We start from the raw sequence: 22,466 nt of genomic DNA, 5'->3' as shown, positions 1-22,466 counted from the left end.
GGAGACACACCCAGTGAGGGACAGGAGTCACACCCAGTGAGGGACAGGAGTCACATGTAGTGAGGGCAGGTGACACACACAGTGAAGGACAGGAGTCACACCCAGTGCGGGACTGGAGACACACCCAGTGAGGGACAGGAGTCACACCCAGTGAGGACAAGATTCACATGTAGTGAGGGACAGTTGTCACATGTAGTGAGCGACAGGAGACACACCCAGTGAGGGACAGGAGTCACACCCAGTGAGGGACAGGAGTCACGTAGTGAAGGACAGGAGACACACCCAGTGAGGGACAGAAGTCACACCCAGTGAGGGACAGGAGACACACCCAGTGAGGGACAGGAGTCAGACCCAGTGAGGGACAGGAGTCACACCCAGTGAGGGACAGGAGTCACACCCAGTGAGGGACAGGAGACACACCCAGTGAGTACAGGAGTCACATGTAGTGAGGGACAGGAGTCACACCCAGTGAGGGACAGAAGTCACACCCAGTGAGGGACAGGAGTCACATGTAGTGAGGGACAGGAGTCACACACAGTGAGGGACAGGAGTCACACCCAGTGAGGGACAGGAGTCACACCCAGTGAGGGACAGGTGACACACCCAGTGAGGACAGGAGTCACATGTAGTGAGGGACAGGAGTCACACTCAGTGAGGGACAGGAGTCACATGTAGTGAGGGACAGGTGACACACCCAGTGAGGGACAGGAGTCACACCCAGTGAGGGACAGGAGTCACACCCAGTGAGGGACAGGAGACACACCCAGTGAGGACAGGAGTCACATGTAGTGAGGGACAGGAGTCACACCCAGTGAGGGACAGAAGTCACACCCAGTGAGGGACAGGAGTCACATGTAGTGAGGGACAGGAGTCACACACAGTGAGGGACAGGAGTCACTTGTAGTGAGGGACAGGAGACACACCCAGTGAGGGACAGGAGTCACACCCAGTGATTGAGAGTAGTCACATGGAGTGAGGGACAGGTGACACACCTAGTGAGGGACAGGAGTCACACCCAGTGAGGGACAGGAGCCACACCCAGTGAGGGACAGGAGTAACAACCAGTGAGGGACAGGAGTCATACCCAGTGAGGGACAGGAGACACACCCAGTGAGGGACAGGAGTCATGTAGTGAGGGACAGGAGTCACACCCAGTGAGTGAGAGGAGTCACACCCAGTGAGGGACAGGGGTCACACCCAGTGAGGACAAGATTCACATGTAGTGAGGGACAGGAGTCACATGTAGTGAGGGACAGGAGACACACCCAGTGAGGGACAGGAGTCACACCCAGTGAGGGACAGGAGTCACATGTAGTGAGGGACAGGTGACACACACAGTGAAGGACAGGAGTCACACCCAGTGCGGGACTGGAGACACACCCAGTGAGGGACAGGAGTCACACCCAGTGAGGACAAGATTCACATGTAGTGAGGGACAGTTGTCACATGTAGTGAGCGACAGGAGACACACCCAGTGAGGGACAGGAGTCACACCCAGTGAGGGACAGGAGTCACATAGTGAAGGACAGGAGACACACCCAGTGAGGGACAGAGGTCACACCCAGTGAGGGACAGGAGACACACCCAGTGAGGGACAGGAGTCAGACCCAGTGAGGGACAGGAGTCACACCCAGTGAGGGACAGGAGTCACACCCAGTGAGGACAGGAGTCACATGTAGTGAGGGACAGGAATCACTCCCAGTCAGGACAGGAGTCACACCCAGTGAGGGACAGGTGACACACCCAGTGAGGGACAGGAGTCACACCCAGTGAGGGACAGGAGACACACCCAGTGAGGGACAGGAGATACACCCAGTGAGAACAGGAGTCACATGTAGTGAGGGACAGGAGTCATGTAGTGAGGGACAGGAGTCACACCCAGTGAGGGACAGGAGTCACACCCAGTGAGGGACAGGAGACACACCCAGTGAGGGACAGGTGACGCACCCAGTGAAGGACAGGAGTCACACCCAGTGAGGGACAGGAGACACACCCAGTGAGGGACAGGAGTCACACCCAGTGAGGGACAGGAGTCACACCCAGTGAGGCCAATAGTCACATGTAGTGAGGGACAGGAGACACACCCAGTGAGGGACAGGAGTCATACCCAGTGAGGGACAGGAGACACACCCAGTGAAGGTCAGGAGTCACACCCAGTGAGGACAGGAGTCACATGTAGTGAGGGTCAGGAGACACACCCAGTGAGGGACAGGAGACACACCCAGTGAGGGACAGGAGTCACACCCAGTGAGGGACAGGAGTCACATCGTGAGGGACAGGAGTCACACCCAGTGAGGGACAGGAGTCACACCCAGTGATGGTCAGGAGTCACACCCAGTGAGGACAGGAGTCACATGTAGTGAGGACAGGAGACACACCCAGTGATGGACAGGAGACACACCCAGTGAGGGACAGGAGTCACACCCAGTGAGGGACAGGAGACACACCCAGTGAGGACAGGAGTCACATGTAGTGAGGGACAGGAGACACACCCAGTGAGGGACAGTAGACACACCCAGTGAGGGACAGGAGTCACACCCAGTGAGGGACAGGAGTCACATCGTGAGGGACAGGAGTCATGTAGTGAGGGACAAGAGTCACACCCAGTGAGGGACAGGAGTCACACCCAGTGAGGGACAGTAGTCACATGGAGTGAGGGACAGGTGACACACCTAGTGAGGGACAGGAGTCACACCCAGTGAGGGACAGGAGCCACACCCAGTGAGGGACAGGAGTAACAACCAGTGAGGGACAGGAGTCATACCCAGTGAGGGACAGGAGACACACCCAGTGAGGGACAGGAGTCATGTAGTGAGGGACAGGAGTCACACCCAGTGAGTGACAGGAGTCACACCCAGTGAGGGACAGGGGTCACACCCAGTGAGGACAAGTTTCACATGTAGTGAGGGACAGGAGTCACATGTAGTGAGGGACAGGAGACACACCCAATGAGGGACAGGAGTCACACCCAGTGAGGGACAGGAGTCACATGTAGTGAGGGACAGGTGACACACCCAGTGAAGGACAGGAGTCACACCCAGTGCGGGACAGGAGACACACCCAGTGAGGGACAGGAGTCACACCCAGTGAGGACAAGATTCACATGTAGTGAGGGACAGTTGTCACATGTAGTGAGCGACAGGAGACACACCCAGTGAGGGACAGGAGTCACACCCAGTGAGGGACAGGAGTCACGTAGTGAAGGACAGGAGACACACCCAGTGAGGGACAGAAGTCACACCCAGTGAGGGACAGGAGACACACCCAGTGAGGGACAGGAGTCAGACCCAGTGAGGGACAGGAGTCACACCCAGTGAGGACAGGAGTCACATGTAGTGAGGGACAGGAATCACTCCCAGTCAGGACAGGAGTCACACCCAGTGAGGGACAGGTGACACACCCAGTGAGGGACAGGAGTCACACCCAGTGAGGGACAGGAGACACACCCAGTGAGGGACAGGAGTCACACCCAGTGAGGGACAGGAGACACACCCAGTGAAGGTCAGGAGTCACACCCAGTGAGGACAGGAGTCACATGTAGTGAGGGACAGGAGACACACCCAGTGAGGGACAGGAGACACACCCAGTGAGGGACAGGAGTCACACCCAGTGAGGGACAGGAGTCACATCGTGAGGGACAGGAGTCACACCCAGTGAGGGACAGGAGTCACACCCAGTGATGGTCAGGAGTCACACCCAGTGAGGACAGGAGTCACATGTAGTGAGGACAGGAGACACACCCAGTGATGGACAGGAGACACACCCAGTGAGGGACAGGAGTCACACCCAGTGAGGGACAGGAGACACACCCAATGAGTGACAGGAGTCACATGTAGTGAAGGACAGGAGACACACCCAGTGAGAACAGGAGTCACACCCAGTAAGGACAGGAGTCACTTGTAGTGAGGGACAGTTGACACATCCAGTGAAGGGCAGGAGTCACACCCAGTGAGAGACAGGAGTCACACCCAGTGAGGGACAGGAGTCACGTAGTGAGGGACAGGAGTCAGACCCAGTGAGGGACAGAAGTCACAACCAGTGAGTGACAGGAGACACACCCAGTGAGGGACAGGAGTCATGTAGTGAGGGACAGGAGTCACGTAGTGAGGGACAGGAGTCACTCCCAGCGATGGACAGGAGACACACTCAGTGAGGGATAGGAGACACAACCAGTGAGGACAGGAGTCACATGTAGTGAGGGACAGGAGTCACACCCAGTGAGGGACAGGAGTCACACCCAGTGAGGGATAGGAGACACAACCAGTAAGGACAGGAGTCACATGTAGTGAGGGACAGGAGTCACTCCCAGTGAGGACAGGAGTCACACCCAGCGAGGGACAGGAGTCACACCCAGTGAGGGACAGGAGTCACATGTAGTGAGGGACAGGAGTCACACCCAGTGAGGGACAGGAGTCACATGTAGTGAGGGACAGGAGTCACACACAGTGACGGACAGGAGTCACTTGTAGTGAGGGACAGGAGTCACACACAGTGAGGGACAGGAGTCACTTGTAGTGAGGGACAGGAGACACACCCAGTGAGGGACAGGAGTCACACCCAGTGAGGGTCAGGAATCACACCCAGTGAGGGATAGGAGACACACCCAGTGAGGATAGGAGTCACATGTAGTGAGGGACAGGAGTCACTCCCAGTGAGGACAGAAGTCACACCCAGTGAGGGACAGGAGTCACACTCAGTGAGGGACAGGAGACACACCCAGTGAGGGACAGGAGTCACACACAGTGAGGGACAGGAGACACACCCAGTGAGGGACAGGAGTCACACCCAGTGAGGGACAGGAGTCACATGTAGTGAGGGACAGGGACACACCCAGTGAGGACAGGAGTCACATGTAGTGAGGGACAGGTAACACACCCAGTGAAGGACAGAAGTCACACCCATTGAGGGACAGGAGACACACCCAGTGAGGGACTGGAGTCACACCCAGTGAGGACAGGAGTCACTTGTAGTGAGGGACAGGTGACACACCCAGTGAGGACATGAGTCACACGTAGTGAGGGACAGGAGTCACACTCAGTGAGGGACAGGAGTCACATGTAGTGAGGGACAGGAGTCAGACCCAGTGAGGGACAGAAGTTACACCCAGTGAGGGACAGCAGACACACCCAGTGAGGGACAGGAGTCATGTAGTGAGGGACAGGAGTCACGTAGTGAGGGACAGGAGTCAGTCCCAGCGAGGGACAGGAGACACACCCAGTGAGGGACAGGAGTCACGTAGTGAGGGACAGGAGTCACTACCAGCGAGGGACAGTAGACACACCCAGTGAGGACCGGAGTCACATGTAGTGAGGGACAGGAGACACACCCAGTGAGGGACAGGAGTCACACCCAGTGAGGGACAGGAGACACACCCAGTGAGGGACAGGAGTCACACCCAGTGAGGGACAGGAGTCACACCCAGTGAGGGACAGGAGTCACATCCAGTGCGGGACAGGAGTCACACCCAGTGCGGGACAGGAGTCACACCCAGTGAGGGACAGGGGACACACCCAGTGAGAGACAGGAGCCACACCCAGTGAGGGACAGGAGTCACACCCAGTAAGGGACAGGAGTCACACCCAGTGAGGGACAGGAGTCACTTGTAGTGAGCGACAGGAGACACACACAGTGAGGGACAGGAGTCACACTCAGTGAGGGACAGGAGTCACACCCAGTGAGGGACAGGAGACAGACCCAGTGAGGGACAGGAGACACACCCAGTGAGGGACAGGAGACACACCCAGTGAGGGACAGGAGTCACACCCAGTGAGGGACAGGAGACACACCCAGTGAGGGACAGGAGACACACCCAGTGAGGGACAGGAGTCACACCCAGTGAGGGACAGGAGACACACCCAGTGAGGGACAGGAGACACACCCAGTGAGGGACAGGAGTCACATGTAGTGAGGGACAGGAGACACACCCAGTAAGGGACAGGAGTCACACCCTGTGAGGGACAGGAGTCACACCCAGTGAGGGACAGGAGACACACCCAGTGAGGGACAGGAGACACACCCAGTGAGGGACAGGAGTCACATGTAGTGAGGGACAGGAGACACACCCAGTGAGGGACAGGAGTCACACCCAGTGAGGGACAGGGTTCACACCCAGTGAGGGACAGAAGTCACATGTAGTGAGGGACAGGAGTCACACACATTGAGGGACAGGAGTCACACCCAGTGAGGGACAGGAGACACACCCAGTGAGGGACAGGAGACACACCCAGTGAGGGACAGGAGTCACATGTAGTGAGGGACAGGAGACACACCCAGTGAGGGACAGGAGTCACACCCAGTGAGGGACAGGGTTCACACCCAGTGAGGGACAGAAGTCACATGTAGTGAGGGACAGGAGTCACACACATTGAGGGACAGGAGTCACTTGTAGTGAGGGACAGGAGACACACCCAGAGAGGGACAGGAGTCAAACCCAGTGAGGGTCATGAGACACACCCAGTGAGGGACAGGAGTCACATGTAGTGAGGGACAGGAGACACACCCATTGAGGACAGGAGTCACATGTAGTGAGGGACAGGTAACACACACAGTGAAGGACAGAAGTCACACCCAGTGAGGGACAGGAGACACACCCAGTGAGGGACTGGAGTCACACCCAGTGAGGTCAGGAGTCACACCCAGTGAGGGACAGGAGTAACACCCAGTGAGGGACAGGAGTCACACACAGTGAGGGACAGGAGTCACACTCAGTGAGGGACAGTAGACACACCCAGTGAGGACAGGAGTCATATATAATGAGGGACAGGAGACACACCCAATGAGGGACAGGAGTCACACCCAGTGAGCGACAGGAGACACACCCAGTGAGGGACAGGAGACACACCCAGTGAAGGACAGGAGTCACACCCAGTGAGGACAGGAGTCACATGTAGTGAGGGACAGGAGACACACCCAGTGAAGGACAGGAGACACACCCAGTGAGGGACAGGAGACACACCCAGTGAGGGACAGGAGTCACACCCAGTGAGGGACAGGAGACACACCCAGTGAGTGACAGGGGTCACATGTAGTGAGGGACAGGAGACACACCCTGTGAGGACAGGAGTCACATGTAGTGAGGGACAGGTGACACACCCAGTAAAGGACAGGAGTCACACGCAGTGAGGGACAGGAGACACACCCAGTGAGGGACAGGTGTCACACCCAGTGAGGACAGGAGTCACTTGTCGTGAGGGACAGGTGACACATCCAGTGAAGGGCAGGAGTCACACCCAGTGAGGGACAGGAGTCACACCCAGTGAGGGACAGGAGTCACGTAGTGAGGGACAGGAGTCAGACCCAGTGAGTGACAGGAGTCACACCAAGTGAGCGACAGGAGACACACCCAGTGAGGGACAGGAGTCACGTAGTGAGGGACAGGATTCAGACCCAGTGAGGGACAGAAGTCACACCCAGTGAGGGACAGGAGACACACCCAGTGAGGGACAGGAGTCATGTAGTGAGGGACAGGAGTCACGTAGTGAGGGACAGGAGTCACTCCCAGCGAGGAACAGGAGACACACCCAGTGAGCACAGGAATCACATGTAGTGAGGGACAGGAGTCACACCCAGTGAGGGACAGGAGTCACACCCAGTGAGGGATAGGAGACACACCCAGTGAGGACAGGAGTCACATGTAGTGAGGGACAGGAGTCACTCCCAGTGAGGACAGGAGTCACACCCAGTGAGGGACAGGAGTCACACTCAGTGAGGGACAGGAGACACACCCAGTGAGGGACAGGAGTCACATGTAGTGAGGGACAGGAGACACACCCAGTGAGGGACAGGAGTCACACACAGTGAGGGACTGGAGTCACACCCAGTGAGGGACAGGAGACACACCTAGTGAGGACAGGAGTCATATGTAATGAGGGACAGGAGACACACCCAGTGAGGACAGGAGTCACATAGTGAGGGACAGGAGTCACACCCAGTGAGGGACAGGAGTCACACCCAGTGAGGGACAGGAGTCACACCCAGTGAGGGACAGGAGTCGCACCCAGTGAGGGACAGGAGTAACACCCAGTGAGGGACAGGAGTCACACACAGTGAGGGACTGGAGTCACACCCAGTGAGGGACAGGAGACACACCTAGTGAGGACAGGAGTCATATGTTGGGCTGTGTACAGTTACACTGTGTTGTGTTGGGCTGTGTAAAGTATACTGTGTTGGGCTGTGTACATTCATATTGTGTTGTGTTGGGCCGTGTGCAGTCACACTGTGTTGGGCCGGGTAAAGTCACACTGTGTTGTGTTGGGCTGTGTACAGTCACACTGTGTTGAGCTGTATACAGTCACACGGTGTTATGTTGGGCTATGTGCAGTCATACTCTGTTGGGCTGTGTACAGTCACACTATGTTGAGCTGTGTATAGTCACACTGTTGGGCTGTGTACAGTCACTCTTTGTTGTGTTGTGCTCTGTACAGTCACACTGTTGTGTTCGGCTATGTACAGTCAAACTGTGTTGGGCTGTGTACAGTCACAATGTGTTGTGTTGGGCTGTGTACAGTCACAGTGTGTTGTGTTGGGCTGTGTACAATCACAGTGTTTTGAGCTGTGCAGTCACACTGTGTTGGGTTGGGTTGTGTACTGTCACTGTGCTGGGCTGTGTACAGTCACACAATGTAGGGCTGTGTACCGTCAAATTGTGTTGTGTTGGGCTGTGTACAGTCACAGTGTGTTGTATTGGGCTGTGTACAGTCACACTTTATTGGGCAGTGTACAGTCAAATTGTGTTGTGTTGGGCTGTGTACAGTCACACTGTGTTGGGTTGGGTTGTGTCCTGTCACTGTGTTGGGCTGTGTACAGTCAAATTGTGTTGTGTTGGGCTGTGTACAGTCACACTGTGTTGTGTTGGGCTGTATACAGTCACACTGTGTTGTGTTGCGCTCAGTAAAGACACACTTTGTTGGATTGTGTACGGTCAAACTGTGGTGTGTTGTGTACAGTCACACTGTGTTGTGTTGGGCTGTGGACAGACATACTGTGTTCGATTGGGCTGTTACAGTCGCACTGTGTTGTGTTGGGCTGTGTACATTCTCTCTGAATTGTATTGGGCTGTGTCCAGTCACACTGTGTTGTGTCGGGCAGTGTACAATCACACTGTGTTGGGCTGTGTACAGTCACACTATGTTGAGCTGTGTATAGTTGGGCTGTGTCCAGTCACTCTTTGTTGTATTGGGCTGCGTACAGTCAAACTGTTTTGGGATGTGTACAGTCACACATTGTTGGGCTGTGAACAGTCACGTTGTGTTGTGTTGGGCTGTGTACAGTCGCACTGTGTTGTGTTGAGCTGTGTACAGTCAGACTGTGTAGGGCTGTGTACAGTCACACTGTGTTGTGTTGGGCAGTGTACAATCACACTGTGTTGAACTGTGTACAGTCACACTAAGTTGAGCTGGGTATAGTCACACCATGTTGGGCTGTGTACAGTCACTCTTTGCTGTATTGGGCTGTGTACAATCAAACTGTTTTGGGCTGTGTACAGTCACACTGTGTTGGCCTGTGTTCAGTCACACTCTTTTGTGTTGGGCTGTGTACAGTCACACTATATTGGGCTGTGTACAGTCAAATTGTGTTGTGTTGGGCTGTGTACATTCACACTGTGTTGTGTTGAGCTGTGTACAGTCACACTGTGTAGGGCTGTGTACAGTCACACTGTGTTGCGTTGGGCTGTGTACAGTCACACTGTGTTGTGTTGGGCTGTGTACATTCACACTGTGTTGAGCTGTGTACAGTCACACTGTGTTGCGTTGGGCTGTGTACAGTCACACTGTGTTGTGTTGGGCTGTGTACAGTCACACTGTGTTGGGCTGTGTACAGTCACACTGTGTTGGGCTATGCACAGTAACACTGTTTTGTGTTGTGTTGTGCTGTGGACAGTCATAGTATTTTGTTTTGGGCTGCGTACAGTCACACTGTGTTGGGCTGTTTACAGTCACGCTGTGTTAGCTGTGTACAGTCACACTGTGTTGTGTTGGGCTGTGTTCAGTCACACTGTTTTGTTTTGGGCTGTGTACAGTCACACTGTGTTGCGTTGGGCTGTGTACAGTCACACTGTGTTGTGTTGGGCTGTGTACAGTCACACTGTGTTGGGCTATGCACAGTAACACTGTTTTGTGTTGTGTTGTGCTGTGGACAGTCATAGTATTTTGTTTTGGGCTGCGTACAGTCACACTGTGTTGGGCTGTTTACAGTCACGCTGTGTTAGCTGTGTACAGTCACACTGTGTTGTGTTGGGCTGTGTACAGTCACACTGTGTTGCGTTGGGCTGTGTACAGTCGCACTGTGTTGTGTTGGGCTGTGTACAGTCAAACTGTTTTGGTCTGTGTACAGCCACACTTTGATCGGCTGTACACTCACTGTTTGGGGTGTGCACAGTCACACTGTGTTGTGTTGCGCTGTGTACAGTCATACTGTGTTCGGCTGTGTACAGTCACACTGTGTTGGGCTGTGTACATTTACATTGGTTTATGCTGTTTTCATTCACACTGTGTTGGGCTGTGTACATTCACAATGTTTTGGGCTGTGTACATTCGAATTGTGTTGGGCTGTGTACAGTCACCCTGCGTTGGGCTATGTACAGTCACACTGCGATGTGCTAAGCTGTGTATAGACACAATATTTTGTGTTGTGCTGCGTACAATCACACTGTGTTGGGCTGTGTACAGTCACATTGTGTTGTGTTGGATTGTGTACAGTCACACTGTGTTGGGCTATGTAGAGTCACACTATGTTGGGCTGTGTATAGTCACACTGTGTTGAGCTGTGTCCAGTCACTCTTTGTTGTGTTGGGCTGTGTACAGTCAAACTGTGTTGGGATCTGTACAGTCACACATTCTTGGTCTGTGTACAGTCACACTGTGTTGTGTTGGGCTGTGTACTGTCACAGTGTGTTGGGTTGTGTACAGTTACACTGTGTTGCGCTGTATACAGTCACACTGTGTTGTGCTGGACTGTGAATAGTCACAATATTTTGTGTTGTGCTGCGTACAGTCACACTGTGTTGTGTTGGATTGTATACAGTCACACTGTGTTGGGCTATGTAGAGTCATACTATGTTGGGCTGTGTACAGTCACTCTTTGTTGTTTTGGGCTGTGTACAGTCAAACTGTGTTGGGATCTGTACAGTCACACATTATTGGTCTGTGTACAGTCACACTGTGTTGTGTTGGGTTGTGTACTGTCACAGTATGTTGTGTTGGGTTGTGTACAGTTACACTGTGTTGGGCTGTATACAGTCACACTGTGTTATGTTGGGCTGTGTTCATTCAAACTGTGTTGGGCTGTGTACAGTCACAATGTGTTGTATTGGGCTGTGTACAGTCACAGTGCGTTGTGTTGGGCTGTGTACAATCACAGTGTGTTGGGCTGTGCACAGTCACATTGTTTTGTGTTGGGCTGTGTACAGTCTCACTATATTGGGCTGTGTACATACATTGTGTTGTGTTGGGTTCTGTACAGTCACACTATGTTGTGTTGGGCTGTGTGCAGTCATACTCTGTTGGCCTGTGTACAGTCATACTGAGTTGGGCTGTGTACAGTCACTCTTTGTTGTTTTGGGCTGTGTACAGTTAAACTGTGTTGGGCTGTTTACAGTCACACTATATTGGGCTGAGTACAGTCACACTGTGTTGTGTTGGGCTCTGTACAGTCACACTGTTTTGTGTTGGGCTGTGTACATTCACTCTGTTTTGTGTTGGGCTGTGTACAGTCTCACTATATTGGGCTGTGTACACTCTTTGTGTTGTGTTGGGTTGTGTACAGTCACACTGTGATGTGTTGGATTGTGTACAGTCACACTGTGTTGGGCTGTGTAGAATCACACTATGTTGTGTTGGGCTGTGTGCAGTCATACTCTGTTGGCCAGTGTACAGTCACACTGTGTTGGGCTGTGTACAATCACTCTTTGTTGTTTTGGGCTGTGTACAGTCAAACTGTGTTGGGATGTGTTCAGTCACACATTGTTGTTCTGTGTACAGTCACACTGTGTTGTGTTTGGCTGTGTACAGTCACAGTGTGTTGTGTTGGGTTGTGTACAGTTGCACTGTGTTGGGCTGTTTACAGTCACACTATATTGGGCTGAGTACAGTCACACTGTGTTGTGTTGGGCTCTGTACAGTCACACTGTTTTGTGTTGGGCTGTGTACATTCACACTGTGTTGGCATGTGTACAGTCACAATGTGTTGTGTTGGGCTGTGTACAGTCACAATGTGTTGTGATGAGCTGTGTACAATCACAGTGTGTTGGGCTGTATACAGTCACATATTTTTTTGTGTTGGGCTATGTACAGTCACACTATATTGGGCTGTGTACAGTCAAATTGTATTGTGTTGGGCTGTGTACAGTCACACTGTGTTGTGTTGAGCTGTGTACAGTCACACTGTGTAGGTCTGTGTACAGTTACACTGAGTTGCGTTGGGCTGTGTACAGTCACACTGTGTTGTGTTGGGCTGTGTGCAGTCACACTGTGTTGGTCTGTGTACAGCCACACTGTGTTCAGCTGTGTACACTCACTGTTTTGGGCTGTGCACTGTCACACTGTGTTGTATTGCGCTGTGTACAGTCACACAGTGTTGGGCTGTGTACAGTCACACAGTGTTGGGCTGTTTACATTCACATTATGTTGTGTCGGGCTGTGTACAGTCGCACTGTGTTCTATTGGGCTGTTACAGTCACACTGTGTTGGGCTGTGTACAGTCACACTGTGTTGTGTTGGGCTGTGTACAGTCACACAGTGTTGCGCTGTGTACAATCACATTGTGTTGTGTTGGCCTGTGTAGAGTTACACTGCATTGGGCTGTGTACAGTCATGTAGTGAGGGACAGGAGTCGCATCCAGTGAGGGACAGGAGTCACATGTAGTGAGGGACAGGAGTCACATGTAGTGATTAAAAGGAGTCACACCCAGTGAGGGACAGGAGTCACACCCAGTGAGGTACAGCAGTCTCATGTAGTGAGGGACAGGAGTCACACCCAATGACGGCCAGGAGTTATACCCAGTGAAGGACAGGAGTCACTGATAGTGAGGGACAGGAGTCAGATGTTGTGAGGGACAGGAGTCACATGTAGTGAGGGATAGGAGTCACACCCAGTGAGGGACAGGTGTCACATGTAGTGAGAGACAGTAGTCAAATGTAGTGAGGGACAGGACTCACACCCAGTGAGGGACAGAAGTCACAAGTAGTGAGTGACAGGAGTCACATGTAGTGAGGGGCAGGAGTGACACCCAGTGAGGGACAGGAGTCACATGTAGTGAGGGACATGAGTCACATGTTGGGCTGTGTGCAGTCACATTGTGTTGGGCTGTGTACAGTCACGCTGTGTTGTGTTGGGCTGTGTACAGTCACACTGTGTGCGACTGTGTACAGTCAAACTGTGTTGGGTTGTGTACAGTCACAATGTGTTGTGTTGAGATGTGCAGCGTCACAGTGTGTTGGGCTTTGTACAGTCATACTGTGTTGTGTTAGACTGTGTACAGTCACACTGTGTTGGTCTGTGTATAGTCACACTGTGTTGTTTTGGACTGTGTACAGTCACGCTGTGTTGGGTTGTGTACAGTCACAATGTGTAGAGTTACACTGCGTTGGGCTGTGTACAGTCACACTGTGTTGGTCTGTGTACAGCCACACTGCGTTCGGCTGTGTACACTCACTGTTTTGGGCTGTGCACAGTCACACTGTGTTGTATTGCGCTGTGTACAGTCTCACTGAATTGTATTGGGCTGTGTACAGTCACACTGTGTTGTGTTGGGCAGTGTACAGTCGCATTGTGTTGGGCTGTGTACAGTCACACTGTGTTGGGCAGTGTCCAGTCACACTTTATTGTGTTGGGCTGTGTACAGTCACACTGTGTTGGGCTGTGCACAGTCACACTGTGTAGTGTTGGGCTGTGCACAGTCACACTGTGTAGTGTTGGGCTGTGTACAGTCACAGTGTGTTGCACTGTGTACAATCACATTGTGTTGTGTTGGGCTGTGTAGAGTTACACTGCGTTGGGCTGTGTACAGTCATGTAGTGAGGGACAGGAGTCACATCCAGTGAGGGACAGGAGTCACATGTAGTGAGTAAAATGAGTCACACCCAGTGAGGGACAGGAGTCACACCCAGTGAGGGACAGGAGTCTCATCTAGTGAGGGACAGGAGTCACACCCAATGACGAGCAGGAGTCATACCCAGAGATGGACAGGAGTCACTGATGGTGAGGGACAGGAGTCAGATGTAGTGAGGGACAGCAGTCACACGTAATGAGGGAGAGGAGTCACACCCAGTGAGCGACAGAAGTCTCATGTAGTGAAGGACAGGAGTCACGTGTAGTGAGGGACAAGAGTCACATGTAGTGAGGGACAGGAGTCACACCCAGTGGCGGGCAGGAGTCATACCCAGTGATGGACAGGAGTCACTTATAGTGAGGGACAGGAGTCACTTATAGTGAGGGACATGAGTCATACCCAGTGAGCAACACGAGTCACATGTAGTGAGGGACAGGAGTCACACCCAGTGAACAACACGAGTCACATGTAGTGAGAGACAGTAGTCAAATGTAGTGAGGAACAGGACTCACACTCAGTGAGGGACAGGACTCACACTCAGTGAGGGACAGGAGTCACATGTAGTGAGGGACAGGAGTCACACCCAGTGAGGGACAGGAGTCACAAGTAGTTAGGGACAGTAGTCACATGTAGTGAGGGGCAGGAGTGACACTCAGTGAGGGACAGGAGTCACATGTAGTGAGGGACATGAGTCACATGTTGGGCTGTGTGCAGTCACACTGTGTTGTGTTGGACTGTGTACAGTCACAATGTGTTGGGCTGTGTACAGTCACACTGTGTTCTGTTCGGCTGTGTACAGTGAAACGGGATTGGGCTGTGTACAGTCACACTGTGTTGTGTTGGGCTTTGTACAGTCGCACTGTGTTGGGCTGTGTACAGTCACACTGTGTTGCGCTGTGTACAGTGACACTGTGTTGGGCTGTTTACAGTCACTCTTTGTTGGGCTGCGTAGGTTCACACTGTTTTGGGCTGTTTACAATCACTCTGTGTTGGGCTGTGTACATTCACACTGTGTTGGGCTGTGTGCATTCAACCTGTGTTGTGTTCGGCTTTGTACAGTCGCACTGTGTTGGGCTGTATACAGTCACACTGTGTTGGGCTGTGTACACTCACGCTGTGTTAGGCTGTGTACAGTCACACGCTGTTGAGCTGCATACAGTCACACTGTGCTGTGTTGCGCTGTGTACAGTCACACTGTGTTGTGTTGGGCTGTGTACAGTCACACTGTGTTGGGCTGTGACCAGTCACACTGTGTTGGGCTGTGTACCATCACACTGTGTTTGGCTGTGTGCAATCACCCAGTGTTGTTCTGGTCTGTGAATAGTCACACTATGGGTGAGTACAGTCACACTCGGTTGCGTTGGGTTTTTTACAGTCACACTGTGTTGGGCTGTGTACAGTCACATTGTGTTGTGTTGGGCTGTGTACATTCACACTGTGCGGTGTTGGGCTGTGTGCAATAACACTGTTTTGGGCTGTGTACGGTCACACTGTGTTGGGCTGCTTACAGTCACACAAGTTGTGTTGGGCTGTGTACAGTCACACTGTGTTGGGCTGTGTTCCATCACATTGTATTGTGTTGCGCTGTGTACATTCACATGGTGCTGTGCTGGGCTGTGTACATTCACACTGTGATTTCTTGGGCTGTGTATAGTCAAACTGTTTTGGGCTGTGTACAGTCACACTGTGTTGTGTTGGGCTGTATATAGTCATACTCTGTTGTGTTGTGCTGTGTACAATCACACTGTGTTGTGTTGGGCTGTGTACATTCACACTGCATTGGCCTATGTACAGTCACAATTTGTTGTGTTGGGCTGTGTACTGTCACAGTGTGTTGTGTTGGGCTGTGTACAGTCACAGTGTGTTTTGTTGGGCTGTGTACTGTCACATTATATTCGGCTGTGTACAATCACACTGTGTTGTGTTGGGCTGTGTTCTGTCACACTATTTTGGGCTGTGTACAGTCACATTGTGTTGTGTTGGGCTGTGTACATTCACACTGTGCAGTGTTGGGCTGTGTGCAGTAACACTGTTTTGGGCTGTGTACAGTCACACTGTGTTGTGTTGTGCTGTGTACAGTCGCGCTGTGTTGTGTTGGGCTGTGTACAATCACACTGTGTTGTGCTGGGCTGTGTACAGTCACTGTTTTTGGCTGTGCACAATCACACTCTGTTCTGTTGGGCTGTGTACAGTCACACTGTGTTGGGCTGTGTACAGTCACAATGTGTTGTGTTCATCTTTGTACAGTCGCACGGCGTTGGGCTTTGTACAGTCATAGAAACATAGAAACATAGAAACATAGAAAATAGGTGCAGGAGTAGGCCATTCGGCCCTTCTAGCCTGCACCGCCATTCAATGAGTTCATGGCTGAACATTCAACTTCAGTACCCCATTCCTGCTTTCTCGCCATACCCCTTGATCCCCCTAGCAGTAAGGACCTCATCTAACTCCCTTTTGAATATATTTAGTGAATTGGCCTCAACAACTTTCTGTGGTAGAGAATTCCACAGGTTCACCACTCTCTGGGTGAAGAAGTTCCTCCGCATCTCGGTCCTAAATGGCTTACCCCTTATCCTTAGACTGTGACCCCTGGTTCTGGACTTCCCCAACATTGGGAACATTCTTCCTGCATCTAACCTGTCTAACCCCGTCAGAATTTTATATGTTTCTATGAGGTCCCCTCTCATTCTTCTGAACTCCAGTGAATACAAGCCCAGTTGATCCAGTCTTTCTTGATAGGTCAGTCCCGCCATCCCGGGAATCAGTCTGGTGAACCTTCGCTGCACTCCCTCAATAGCAAGAATGTCCTTCCTCAGGTTAGGAGACCAAAACTGTACACAATACTCCAGGTGTGGCCTCACCAATGCCCTGTACAACTGTAGCAACACCTCCCTGCCCCTGTACTCAAATCCCCTTGCTATGAAGGCCAACATGCCATTTGATTTCTTAACCGCCTGCTGCACCTGCATGCCAACCTTCAATGACTGATGTACCATGACACCCAGGTCTCTTTGCACCTCCCCTTTTCCTAATCTGTCACCATTCAGATAATAGTCTGTCTCTCTGTTTTTACCACCAAAGTGGATAACCTCACATTTATCCACATTATACTTCATCTGCCATGCATTTGCCCACTCACCTAACCTATCCAAGTCGCTCTGCAGCCTCACAGCATCCTCCTCGCAGCTCACACTGCCACCCAACTTAGTGTCATCCGCAAATTTGGAGATACTACATTTAATCCCCTCATCTAAATCATTAATGTACAGTGTAAACAGCTGGGGCCCCAGCACAGAACCTTGCGGTACCCCACTAGTCACTGCCTGCCATTCTGAAAAGTACCCATTTACTCCTACTCTTTGCTTCCTGTCTGACAACCAGTTCTCAATCCATGTCAGTCAGTACACTACCCCCAATCCCATGTGCTCTAACTTTGCACATCAATCTCTTGTGTGGGACCTTGTCGAACGCCTTCTGAAAGTCCAAATATACCACATCAACTGGTTCTCCCTTATCCACTCTACTGGAAACATCCTCAAAAAATTCCAGAAGATTTGTCAAGCATGATTTCCCTTTCACAAATCCATGCTGACTTGGACCTATCATGTCACCTCTTTCCAAATGCACTGCTATGACATCCTTAATAATTGATTCCATCATTTTACCCACTACCGATGTCAGGCTGACCGGTCTATAATTCCCTGTTTTCTCTCTCCCTCCTTTTTTAAAAAGTGGGGTTACATTGGCTACCCTCCACTCCATAGGAACTGATCCAGAGTCAATGGAATGTTGGAAAATGACTGTCAACGCATCCACTATTTCCAAAGCCACCTCCTTAAGTACTCTGGGATGCAGTCCATCAGGCCTTGGGGATTTATCGGCCTTCAATCCCATCAATTTCCCCAACACAATTTCCCGGCTAATTAGGATTTCCCTCAGTTCCTCCTCCTTACTAGACCCCCCGACCCCTTTTATAACCGGAAGGTTGTTCGTGTCCTCCTTCGTGAATACCGAACCAAAGTACTTGTTCAATTGGTCAAACTCTGTTGGGCTGTTTACAGTCATACGCAGTTGGGCTGTTTACAGTCATACTGTGCTGGGCTTTGTACAGTCAAATGGGATTGGGCTGTGTACAGTCACACTGTGTTGTGTTGTGCTGTGTACAGTCGCGCTGTGTTGTGTTGGGCTGTGTACAATCACACTGTGTTGTGCTGGGTTGTGTACAGTCACTGTTTTTGGCTGTGCACAATCACACTCTGTTCTGTTGGGCTGTGTACAGTCACACTGTGTTGGGCTGTGTACAGTCACAATGTGTTGTGTTCATCTTTGTACAGTCGCACGGCGTTGGGCTTTGTACAGTCAAACTCTGTTGGGCTGTTTACAGTCATACTCAGTTGGGCTGTTTACAGTCATACTGTGCTGGGCTTTGTACAGTCAAACGGGATTGGGCTGTGTACAGTCACAATGTGGTGTGTTGTGCTGTGTAAAGTTACACTGTTGTGTTGCGCTGTGTGCAGTCACACGCTGTTGGGCTGTGTACAGTCACACTGTGTTGGGCTGCTTACAGTCACACAAGTTGTGTTGGGCTGTGTACAGTCACACTGCATTGGACTGTGTACAGTCACAATTTGTTGTGTTGGGCTGTGTACTGTCACAGTGTGTTGTGTTGGGCTGTGTACAGTCACAGTGTGTTGTGTTGGGCTGTGTTCTGTCACACTATTTTGGGCTGTGTACAGTCACATTGTGTTGTGTTGAGCTGTGTACATTCACACTGTGCGGTGTTGGGCTGTGTGCAGTAACACTGTTTTGGGCTGTGTACAGTCACACTGTGTTGTGTTGTGCTGTGTACAGTCACGCTGTGTTGGGCTGTGTACAGTCACACTGTGTTGTGTTGGGCTGTGTACTGTCACACTGTGTTTGGCTGTGTGCAGTCACCCAGTGTTGTTCTGGTCTGTGAATAGTCACACTATGTTTGGGTGTGTACAGTCACACTCGGTTCTGTTGGGCTGTGTACATAGAAACTTAGAAAATAGGTGCAGGAGTCGGTCATTCGGCCCTTCTAGCCTGCACCGCCATTTAATGATTTCATGGCTAAACATGCAACTTCAGTACCCCATTCCTGCTTTCAGCCATACTCCTTGATCCCCCTAGTAGTAAGGACTTCATCTAACTCCTTTTTGAATATATTTAGTGTATTGGCCTCAACAACTTTCTGTGGTCGAGAATTCCACAGGTTCACCACTCTCTGGGTGAAGAAGTTTCTCCTCATCTCGGTCTTAAATGGCTTACCCCTTATCCTTGGACTGTGACCCCTGGTTCTGGACTTTCCCAACATTGGGAATATTCTTCCTGCATCTAACCTGTCTAAATCCATCAGAATTTTAAACGGTTCTATGAGGTCCCCTCTCATTCTTCTGAACTCCAGTTGATCCAATCTTTCTTGATAGGTCAGTCCCGCCATCCCGGGAATCAGTCTGGTGAACCTTCGCTGCACTCCCTCAATAGCAAGAATGTCCTTCCTCAGGTTAGCAGACCAAAACTGTACACAATACTCCAGGTGTGGCCTCACCAAGGCCCTGTACAACTGTAGCAACACCTCCCTGCCCCTGTACTCAAATCCCCTCGCTATGAAGGCCAATATGCCATTTGCTTTCTTAACCGCCTGCTGTACCTGCATGCCAACCTTCAATGACTGATGTAACATGACACCCAGGTCTCGTTGCACCTCCCCTTTTCCTAATCTGTCACCATTCAGATAATAGTCTGTCTCTCTGTTTTTACCACCAAAGTGAATAACCTCACATTTATTCACATTATACTTCATCTGCCATGCATTTGCCCACTCGCCTAACCTATCCAAGTCACTCTGCAGCCTCATAGCATCCTCCTCGCAGCTCACACTGCCACCCAACTTAGTGTCATCCGCAAATTTGGAGATACTACATTTAATCTCCTCGTCTAAATCATTAATGGACAATGTAAACAGCTGGGGCCCCAGCACAGAACCTTGCGGTACCCCACTAGTCACTGTCTGCCATTCTGAAAAGTCCCCATTTACTCCTACTCTTTGCTTCCTGTCTGACAACCAGTTCTCAACCCATGTCAGCACACTACCCCCAATCCCATGTGCTTTAACTTTGCACATTAATCTCTTGTGTGGGACCTTGTCGAAAGCCTTCTGAAAGTCCAAATATACCACATCAACTGGTTCTCCCTTGTCCACGCTACTGGAAACATCCTCAAAAAATTCCAGAAGATTTGTCAAGCATGATTTCCCTTTCACAAATCCATGCTGACTTGGACCTATCATGTCACCTCTTTCCAAATGCGCTGCTATGACATCCTTAATAATTGATTCCATCATTTTACCCACTACCGATGTCAGGCTGACCGGTCTATAATTCCCTGTTTTCTCTCTCCCTCCTTTTTTAAAAAGTGGGGTTACATTGGCTACCCTCCACTCGATAGGAACTGATCCAGAGTCAATTGAATGTTGGAAAATGACTGTCAATGCATCCGCTATTTCCTCGGCCACCTCCTTAAGTACTCTGGGATGCAGTCCATCAGGCCCTGGGGATTTATCAGCCTTCAATCCCATCAATTTCCCCAACACAATTTCCCGACTAATAAGGATTTCCCTCAGTTCCTCCTCCTTACTGGACCCTCTGACCACTTTTATATCCGGAAGGTTGTTTATGTCCTCCTTAGTGAATACCGAACCAAAGTACTTGTTCAATTGGTCCGCCATTTCTTTGTTCCCCGTTATGACTTCCCCTGATTCTGACTGCAGGGGACCTACGTTTGTCTTTACTAACCTTTTTCTCTTTACATATCTATAGAAACTTTTGCAATCCGTCTTAATGTTCCCTGCAAGCTTCTTCTCATACTCCATTTTCCCTGCCCTAATCAAACCCTTTGTCCTCCTCTGCTGAGTTCTAAATTTCTCCCAGTCCCCGGGATCGCTGCTATTTCTGGCCAATTTGTATGCCACTTCCTTGGCTTTAATACTATCCCTGATTTCCCTTGATAGCCACGGATGAGCCACCTTCCCTTTTTTATTTTTACGCCAGACAGGAATGTACAATTGTTGTAGTTCATTCATGCGGTCGCTAAATGTCTGCCATTGCCCATCCACAGTCAACCCCTTAAGTATCATTCACCAATCTATCCTAGCCAATTCATGCCTCATACCTTCAAAGTTACCCTTCTTTAAGTTCTGGACCATGGTCTCTGAATTTACTGTTTCATTCTCCATCCTAATGCAGAATTCCACCATATTATGGTCACTCTTCCCCAAGGGGCCTCGCACAACGAGATTGCTAATTAATCCTCTCTCATTACACAACACCCAGTCTAAGATGGCCTCCCCCCTAGTTGGTTCCTCGACACACTGTGCTGGGCTGTGAACAGTCACACTGTGTTGTGTTGTGCTGTGTACATTCACAGTGTTTTGTGCTGGGCAGTGCACAGTCACAATATGTTGTGTTGGGCTGTGTACAGTCACACTGTGTTGTGTTGTGCTGTGTACATTCACTGTGTTTTGTGCTGGGCAGTGCACAGTCAGACTGTGTTGGGCTGTGTACAGTCACACTGTGTTTTGTTGTGCTGTGTACATTCACTGTGTTTTGTGCTGTGCAGTGCACCGTCACAATATGTTGTGTTGGGCTGTGTACAGTCACACTGTGTTGTGTTGTGCTGTGTACATTCACTGTGTTTTGTGCTGGGCAGTGCACAGTCAGACTGTGTTGGGCTGTGTACAGTCACACTGTGTTGTGTTGTGCTGTGTACATTCACTTTGTTTTGTGCTGGGCAGTGCACCGTCACAATATGTTGTGTTGGGCTGTGTACAGTCACACTGTGTTTTGTTGGACTGTGTGTTGTGGTGGTCTGTGTACAGTCACACTGTGTTTTGTTGGACTGTGTGTTGTGGTGGTCTGTGTACAGTCACACTGTGTTTTGTTGGACTGTGTGTTGTGGTGGTCTGTGTACAGTCACACTGTGTTTTGTTGGACTGTGTGTTGTGGTGGTCTGTGTACAGTCACACTGTGTTTTGTTGGACTGTGTGTTGTGTTGGGCTGTGTACAGTCACACTGTGTTTTGTTGGACTGTGTGTTGTGTTGGGCTGTGTACAGTCACACTGTGTTTTGTTGGACTGTGTGTTGTGTTGGGCTGTGTACAGTCACGCGATGTTGGGCCGTGCACAGTCACACCGTGTTGTGGTGTGACGCGAGAGGTGGCGCATGCGCAGTGGCGGGCGGGAAGATGGCGGCCAGCAAGACGTTCGGACAGAAGCCGGTGAAGTTCCAGCTGGAGGAGGCGGGCGAGTGGTTCATGATCGGCTCCGAGGTAAGCGGGACGCAGCGGCCCGCGCCGGCTGGAGGTTCCGAGCCCGGGGACAGCGTCGTGCCCGAGGGGCCTC

This window comes from Pristiophorus japonicus, unplaced genomic scaffold (genome assembly GCF_044704955.1).
Source record: "Pristiophorus japonicus isolate sPriJap1 unplaced genomic scaffold, sPriJap1.hap1 HAP1_SCAFFOLD_435, whole genome shotgun sequence".
Classification (NCBI taxonomy): Eukaryota; Metazoa; Chordata; class Chondrichthyes; family Pristiophoridae; genus Pristiophorus; species Pristiophorus japonicus.
Note: the sequence above shows the minus strand (reverse complement) of the source record.